This window comes from Danio rerio, chromosome 12, assembly GCF_052040795.2.
Source record: "Danio rerio strain M-AB ecotype USA chromosome 12, GRCz13ab, whole genome shotgun sequence".
NCBI lineage: Eukaryota > Metazoa > Chordata > Actinopteri > Cypriniformes > Danionidae > Danio > Danio rerio.
This window is the reverse complement of record NC_141032.1, coordinates 44,922,177-44,930,402: the sequence shown is the minus strand read 5'-3', so window position 1 is coordinate 44,930,402 and position 8,226 is coordinate 44,922,177. Positions and strand designations below refer to the sequence as shown.

The following is an 8,226-nucleotide window of genomic DNA, read 5'->3' as shown; positions in this document are numbered from 1 at the left end:
CGTCATATTTATTTATTTACTTACTTTTTCATGCATTTAATTTATTTTTATTTTGCTCTTTTTTTCCTTATATCACATGATCCTGTTTTCTGTATCTTAATGCAATCTCTACAATTTAAATAGTTTGTTTTCTTAAAATGGATATATATGAATATAAATGAATGAAAAATACGAAATAAACTGTTTGCTGACTGCATGGACTGCATGATTGGGGTGGGCGACACATTTGCATGAAAAAAAATTTATTTGTTAAACCCTCACAATATAATTTATAATAGAAAACTATGTTGTATATAATTTATAGAAACTTAAGGGTATTTATTAAGGGCTCCCAGATGTCCTGGGGCCCTAAGCGGTCGCTTAACTTGTTTATTGGGTAAATCTACCCCTGCACGTGGGGTCAGAAACAAAAGTTTACTACTTTGATTATACCATCTACGGATGATAGTCTATAAGGAACACATTTGTACATGTTTCTCATCTAAATGTAAGTGTATTTGTGAGTTAGTGCACACGTGGAAAATAAAGCTCATTCTGATCTGATTGTGAAGTATATTAAAGCTTATTTTTTTAAGAGACTGATACATTCGTAGCAGTAAATTGCTAAAATGTAACTTCGTGGCATTTGAAATTATTTTCTGCTTTGCAATCACTATGTATTACCAAAGACTATAGAATACACAGGAGTGACCTTCAGTCACAAGTATAGATTTGAATGGGGAAAAGTTTAATGGTCTTTATGGCGAATGAAGCCCCGCCTACTAGTACAGGAGCCAATCATCGATCGCTACAGACTGACATGTGCTTCAGTTCATGTGGTTAACAAACACACTGGAATCTCAGCGAGTACTTGCTTCACATACATAAAAAATGTATCCACATAAAGCTTGAAATATGAGCTTTTAAATAAACCAACAGCACTTGAAAACAAAAGTTGTTTGGTTTTGTAATAATCTCTATGAAACGAACACGACGTACAGTCCTGTCAAACGCACATCACATGACAGCAATTATCAAACGCACTACACAAACTTGTGAACAGAGTCGCTGTTATTTCTGGAGGAGATTCGCCATCAAGACCGATTTGTGAATTACTTCTTGAAGACCAGTGTGATCTGATCATTTTTCAGAGGAAGATAATGTGTAGAACGGCCATAAATGAGGTTGGTGTCATGATCTTTTTTTTTTTTTTGAGTGCGCCCTACTGAGAAAAAAACAGCTTAAACCAGTCTAGGCTGGTTGGCTAGTCGACCAGGCTGGTTTTAAAGGAGTTTTGGCCATTTCCAGCCTGGTCTTAATTACTGGAAATTACTGGAAACCAGCATGGAAATGGCCAAAAACCCCTCTAAAACCAGCCAACCAGCCTAGGCTGGTTTAAGCTGGATTTTTCAGCAGAGGCATGCGCATTTGCTCGGGCACACTTAAAAAAATTGTATTTTGTTTGATTAGAACGTTTAGAAATAAAACTTAGGAGACAGCTGTTGTTTAATATTATTAGAAGTTTCGAATATGTAATGTAATCGTAAGCTTTGCAAACAGTTTTGGAGAATTTGATGTTTCCCCATTATGCCCGAGCTTACTGCCCGAGAGGCGTTTCAAAGATGGCCACCAACAGGGCCGGAGTGGGACTCCTTTTCAGCCCTGGAGTTTCAAGCCTCAGACAGGCCCACCTCAGTTTACGACTGACTATATTAAAATAAGGTCATTTCCAATTCAGTTTCTAATTGCACTATCACATCTTTTTTTGAGAAAACAGCTGGCTTTAGAACTTCAAATGTTCAACAACCCTTACAGTATTATATGTCTTAACAATACAAAAAAAAAAAAAATACTTAGATGAGAATCAAACCTGGGTCGGCAGCATCATAATCTAACATGCTAACCACTGAACCACAACAGTTGTATATTAAGATGTGACTCATCTGAGTAATATCATCATTACCCTCCGGGCTGGTTATATATAAAAAGAGCAGAGCTGCGGTAAAATAATGAATAAGAAGACTGTGGTCAAGTAAATAAATAAATTAATTTAAAAAGTGTCACTGCTGAGAGCAACAGATTCTGGAGCTAGGGACACCGGCCCTCGCGGCCAAAAAACGGACCGGCCCACCGGGAATTCTCCCGGTCCTCCCGATTAGCCAATCCGGGCCTGGCCGCCAAATAAAATGAATTGCCTTAAAAAGACTTTGATTTTACTCACTTGTTATCAAGAAACTTTTAATTAAATTACAGTCCCAACAAACACATCTACGTTGTAGCGTTGTCTGTACAACGCTGCATTTTTTGTGTGTGCTTGAAGTGCTGTCACAAAGTAGAAATGTAAGACGTGAAAAGGCTGTAGCAACGTTGTCGTGTAACATTCAGCAACCGTGAGACGACGGACGTTCTTACTACATGCATTGATGTTTTTTTTTTTTTTCCTTGGCAGCTTATCAATACTGCCTAGAATACAGGATAAGCAGAAATAATTTCCCAGTATTGCTTAATATTAAATATTGTTCATTCTTTTTTTCCTTTTTAATAAAATAACTGCATGTGTAAGCTTTGAAGTGTAAAAATGCCACACAAATGTATATAATCAAACTTTTACATTTCACATTTAATAAATACAGTACACATCTAGCAAACAAGATAAAAAGTTTAGATTGTATTAAATAATTAACTATATGTAATTAAACTAAAAGGGTAAGCTAGGGGCCTACTCACACTATGCCATCTGTACCATGCCCAGGCCCGTTTCCCGGATTGTTTGAGAAGTGTGAGTGCGCTGAATCGGGCTCAAGCACGGTTCACTTGGCCGGCCCTGGCCCGGTTGGAAGAGGTGTGCCTGAGCGCGGATCACTTGGGCTTTGGCGCGGTACGCTTGTGTGTGAGTGCAAAACGCGCCAAAGCCCGAAACTGATAGTGAGACGTAACTTTTAAAGGGTTGTTTATATGGATTTATTAATCATTCTTACTGTTCAGTGATCGCAAACTGCCGTAGTTTATTAAAGACGCAAACCCCTCACTGCACGTCAGCTGCGCGCCTTCAGGAGACCTCCTCATTCCTGCAGCGCGAGGGCTTTATGATTGTTTATGAGCGCCAAAAGTGGCGGATCTGTCCGGTAAAATATCTGACTGCGTGTCACCGCATCCCTAAGGGACTGTTTGGCAAAATATTTGACTGCATGTCACTGCATAACAAACGACTAAAAGGATATAACTAGAGAAATCTCCACTGTGCTACTGGATGAGAGCGTATGGCAAGCCGTTTTAGCATTTAAACCTTGTTCTGACTATCCATAAATATATTTAGAGATATCTCTAATTATATTTTGACTTGTCATAATTATAATTCGACTAGTCAGATTGGAGATATCTGCAAATATATTATGACTGACTAGTCATATTCCTCCATTGACTTCCATTAAAAAATATTTGCAGATATCTCTAAATAAGTTTTGACTAGTCACAATTGTAATTAGAGATATCTCCAAATGAATTTTGACTAGTCAAAAATCCAATTCAAGATATCTACAACTGTAATTCGACTATTAGTAAATTAATTAGAGATATCTTCAAATATATTTGTAAATATCTCTAAATATGAAGAATTAAAGATATCTCTAAATGTATTATAACTAGTAAAAACTCAGTTAGAGATATCTCTAATTACAACTGTTACTAGTCAAAATTAATCTGATTTCATACTAGTACAATTGTAATTACAGATATCTCTAATTGTCATTCTGAGTAGTGGAATTATAATTATGACTAGTCAAAATATAATTAGAGATATCTCTAATATATTTATGAAGTCAGAACAAAGATTTAAATGCTAAAAAGGCTTGCCATAGAGAGCGCTTCTCACTGAACAGAGCAGCAGCGATGACGTAAGCGTGCCGAGCCCCGATATGGTGAGCGCGGGCCGTCGGGGGAGACGGGAGGGGGGACAAGAGTGCTTTGGCCCGGTTCGAGGCAACTGTACCTTGTTTGAGTACGGCCTAAATTAAAATGTCAATTGAGAAAGTAAAGTAAACGAATAAGAGGAGTAAACAAGAAAACTAATTAAAATGCAGATATGGGCATCGAACCTCTGGACTGGAGAACACAGCAGACAGGGGAGCGCAGCCGAAGACCAGTAGTTGTTGTTGTTGGTACGGAGAAAGCAGTCAGAGAAAGAAACTAATCCAAGAGAGAATCCAGTTTAGAGATATAACCACAACACCAGCAACAAGTCAAATAGGCAGCGAACAAGAAAGGACAGATTAGAGCTGGACACAACCGGACTATACAAATAACCACTGATGACTTATTTATCAAGAAGAAAAAAAGCAATACTCAATACTCTGGTTGAATGAGACACCAAACGGTTTGTTGAAATTTAAACGGATTTATTGATGACGAGTAAATGTTGTACAGTGGTCGTCCACGCCACCTAAGCACAACCTAAAGCTACAGCCGTTTAAATGGCAACGTTATGACACCGTTGTGACAAACCTTAGCAACAATGTAGATCCTCAACTTTTTCAAGATTGGTAAGATGTTGTAGGAAGGTCGCTACATTAAGGCACTTTTGTGTGTTTGTTGGGATTAAATTGAGTATATTGTTTATTTTGTTTGATGTTTTTGTAAGTCAGTATGTAATTCTACGTTGACGATAGAACATTATAACATTATTTCGCCCATTTTTTTATGTTTAAGTTAGGGCTGGACAATAATTTAATATCAGTATATATCGAGATGTATTTTTTTCATGTAATATGATTTTTAAACCCATTTTCAGTATTTTTATAAAAATTTGCATATATATATATATATATATATATATATATATATATATATATATATATATATATATATATATATATATATATATATATATATATATAAGATGGATGGATCTTATAAGATCTTATACATGAATGATTTTCAGTGTTCAGCCAACAGAAAGAGCATGATGACCTACATCACAGATACACTGTCAGCGCTAAGCAGTTGGTTAAGCTCTGTCGCAGAAAGTTTTAGCTACAAAACGAGTGCCCTGAATAATTGTGAATGAACAAGCTTCCACAAGTAAGAATGCAGACGAATTAGTTGATGTGAGAGGAAAGACTAATGCAGTGGTTTAAAAGCGGTTCGGCTTTTTAAGTTTCGATAAACTTGTAGTTTCGGTGCTCTGCAAAATGTGCAGGAGAGTGGTGCCAACTAGCAGCGGGAACACATCAAATCTGTTCCACCCGATAGAACATACTGAGAGTCAGAAGATGAGGCATCATAAACATAAACCTGTTGCCTCACCATCACCACCATCCACCTCCCCGATACCGAAACCAGTGGTATCAGAAGAGAACGCAATGAAGCAAACATAGATGGCTATGAGGCGCTTCGCTTATTAACACATACATATACACCTATAACTTACTCGCTTATAAACCTATACTACGTTCAAAACATGTATGAAACTTGCGCATATACATGTAAACTTGATGCTTGCATACACCCACATACACACGCACATGCATATAAACTCGATCCTTGCATATACTCCTACATTAACACACGCACATACTGTACATTTAAACTCGATCCTTGCATATACTTGATCCTTGCATAAACACCCAAATCAACACTCACACACACAAACCTGCTGCATGCTGTTATAGCACTCGAGCAAACTTACACAATAAAATTCACAGACATACTTATCAGAACTCTGGTTATTGCAAAAGCTTAATACAAAAAGTGAACATCATATTTTTATACCTTTTTTTATGAAAAAAAAAAGGTATAAGAGCCTGGAGGAATTATAGACTTTGCAAATTCAGTTTACAGATAGGTACAGACATCTATTGTGTGCTTTCTTGGCAGTTTTTCCCTGTCTTTTTAATATTGTCCATATCGATATCAGAATTATATCGTATTGATCAAAATTAAGAAATATATTGTGATTTAATTTTTTGCCATATCATCCAGCCCCATCTTTAACTTTTGCAACATAATAAACCCTTTAATTTAGTTAGTTTCTATGGAAATTCAATCACTTTTGGAAATTTTATCTGATGTATCCAAATCATGGATATTTAAGTGTTTTTAAGTACACTGTACAAAACTGTTGGGTTCCACACAATCAATTTGTCTTGGGACAACTTGAAGAAATTAAGTTAACTTATTAGTTTTTACAAATTAAAGTGCAATGAACCTAAAACAATTAAGTTGTCTCCTCAAGAAGTGTGTAGTTTCAGCACATTTAAAAAAAAGCACTTTGAACAAACAGCAAAGCGTTTTTGAGTGTAACACATCTGATATATTTTCATTTGCAGAATATTTGACTTGTCAACAGATGTCTAATGAATTGCCGTGTCAACTGATCTTCCTGCAAACCTTTGCAAACAGAAGATCTTCCCTCCAGTCCTGTTCATAAAAGGTATGAAAAGCCTACTATTTTGTGTTTGTGACTTATGTTGTTGGCTCATCTTGACCACACTTTCCACAGTATTTAAAGATCTAAAACCACAAACTGTCTCATCTAATCAGACATCATGATCTTTCTATCATGAAAGAAAGTCCTTGAAACTGTACGATGCTCGCAGTCTTCAAAGCACACGTTCCCCTTCCTTGTTCTAATGCAAATAAATCCACTTCCTTGATTCCTCCTCGACAGAAGTCTCTGAGACGCACTGTTAAAAGCAAACTAATGTACCTAGCTTTCAAAAGTGACCCTCTCCATAATGTATAAGAGCTAGGTACATTGTGCACTTTGTCAAGGGCGACTTGACTAACATAAAAAAATGTTTTTTGAATAACCCATATGCTTTAGTAATAAATAAATACACAGTTTGACAATAAAACACTGCAGTAGCTGCTTTGTTGGTCATGCAGGTCTGAATTTTAGACAGAATAGATTTAGCCATGTAAAATGGTGTTATATTGATTAAATAATATGGTTATGGCTAAAGGGAGTTGTTGAGCAGAACACGCAATGCACAGATTTCAGAAGATTAGAGGCTGCAAAAAAATGAATGAATAAAGATTATAGTGAATTTAGTGACACAAGTGTTAATAAAAGACTATTGTGTGCAGTGTATCTGCTTCTCTTTTGCTTAAAAGTGTTTTCGAGTAATGTATAGAGAAGCTGATGTGTTTGAAGTATACTGTACAGTATGTGTGAAGAGACGGAGCTCCATATGCAAGGCTTTCCCTGCCTGAGGTCTGTTTGTTTTCACTGTGCTCATTTCTCTGTTTGAACATCTAAGCGCTTTAATCTGTATGTATCTAGCATCTGGCTAATGAAAGCAAAGTCAATTCATAAATATATTACCATCTTGTAAATTATATTGCTATGGTTTCTTCCATCTCTTCACCTATCCATTGGTCCGATCCATCCATCCATCCATCCATAGTCCTATTCATCCATCCATCCATCCATCCATCCATCCATCCATCCATCCATCCATCCATCCATCCATCCATCCATCCATCTCTTCACCTATCCATTGGTCCGATCCATCCATCCATCCATCCATCCATAGTCCTATCCATCCATCCATCCATCCATCCATCCACCCATAAATAGTCCCATCCATCCATCCATCCATCCATCCATTCATAGTCCTATCCATCCATCCATCCATCCATCCATCCATCCATCCATCCATCCATCCATCCATGGTCTTGTCCATTTGTCCATTCTGTCTGTTCATGATCCATCCATCCATCCATCCATCCATCCATCCATCCATCCATCCATCCATCCATCCATCCATCCATCCATTCATAGTCATATCCATCCTTCCATCCATCCATCCATCCATGGTTCAATCAATCAATCAATCAATCAATCAATCAATCAATCAATCCATCCATCCATCCATCCATCCATCCATCCGTCCATCCGTCCATCCTGTCCATGGTCCCATCCAGCCATCCATCTGTCTGTCCATAGTCTTATCCATTCCTCCATCCATCCATCCATCCATCTATCCATAGTCGTATCCATTCATCCATCCATCCATCCATCCATTCATGGTCCTATCCATCAATTCGACCTTCCATGATTCCATCCATCCATCCATCCATCCATCCTGTCTGTTCATGGTCCCATCCATCCATCCATCCATCCATAGTCGTATCCATTCATCCATCCATCCATCTATCCATCCATTCATGGTCCTATCCATCAATTCGACCTTCCATCCATCCATCCATCCATAGTCCTATCCATCTAGTTTATTATTTTATGGTTCA

General features: G+C 37.4%; 1 long non-coding RNA gene across 2 annotated transcripts in view; it reads left to right on the top strand.

Moving 5' to 3' along the window:
- The first annotated feature begins 791 nt into the window (after window positions 1–791).
- The window catches only part of LOC147834571 (uncharacterized), a 120,310-nt gene continuing 112,875 nt past the window's right edge, over window positions 792–8,226 (top strand). The window contains exons 1-2 of one of the 2 annotated variants that reach the window (XR_015504555.1): window positions 792–1,163; window positions 6,303–6,406. This is a non-coding gene — a long non-coding RNA (uncharacterized LOC147834571). The remainder of the gene's footprint in view (window positions 1,164–6,302; window positions 6,407–8,226) is intronic. The other variant, XR_015504556.1, reaches the window with a different exon arrangement.